Here is a 707-nt window from a genome sequence, read left to right on the forward strand (position 1 = left end):
ACTCGGCGCAAGCTGCTCTGCTCCGCGCGCCGGCCGGGTCACTCCGGTGCCTACTGCAGAACCGGGCCAGCAGCCTCCGCGCTCGAGCCTTTCTTTCCCCCGGAGTCCTGGCCGGGGCCGGGGTAACCCTACGGAGCCCGAGTCCCGTGGTCCCGTACCCGCCGCCAGCCAGGCGGGCAAACTTGGCGTTCCGGCGCGGGTGGTGAGGACAAGCAAGCGCCCGCGCCGGGCCCTGCAGGGAGACGCGAGGCCGCGGGCGCCGGGACCCCAGAGGGGCGCAGAGGGACCGATCGGTGGCGGTGGCGGCTTGGCCCCCCTCCCCGCGCCCGCGTACCTGAGGTGGCCGGAGCCGAGGGAAGACCAGGTGTCCGAACGCGGGCGGGCGCTATCGGTGGCGGCGACCCGGCCCCGCGTCCTTCGGTCGGTGTCTCTGGCTGTCGGTGGGTCCCGGGCGCGCTGGAGGCTGTCTGCGCTNGCTTCCTCTCCGGCTCCTTCCCGGGCCGAGTTCCCCAGCCTGTGCTCTGAAGATGCACGACTGGTCTTAATCAGCCGCCATAGCTGTGGAACCCAGGAAGGCCGCTACACCTTACCCATTTACGGGTCCCAGAGGCAAAGTCAAGTGACACTCCCCCCCCCCCCCCCCGCCCCCGGCCTGAGAAAGAACAAAGTTTTTGTCTCTTCTGAACCTGCCTTCCCCCAGCAGGATA

General features: G+C 70.3%; 1 protein-coding gene across 2 annotated transcripts in view; it reads right to left on the reverse strand.

Moving 5' to 3' along the window:
- The window catches only part of FSTL4 (follistatin like 4), a 407,161-nt gene extending 406,693 nt beyond the window's left edge, over positions 1-468 (reverse strand). For both annotated transcript variants that reach the window (XM_077768629.1, XM_077768627.1), the window contains exon 1: positions 335-468. The gene's annotated coding sequence lies outside the window, so the exon portion shown is untranslated. The remainder of the gene's footprint in view (positions 1-334) is intronic.
- Positions 469-707: the final 239 nt, after the last annotated feature.

This window comes from Crocuta crocuta, unplaced genomic scaffold (assembly GCF_008692635.1).
Source record: "Crocuta crocuta isolate KB4526 unplaced genomic scaffold, BGI_CrCroc_1.0 scaffold64, whole genome shotgun sequence".
NCBI classification, from domain to species: Eukaryota; Metazoa; Chordata; class Mammalia; order Carnivora; family Hyaenidae; genus Crocuta; species Crocuta crocuta.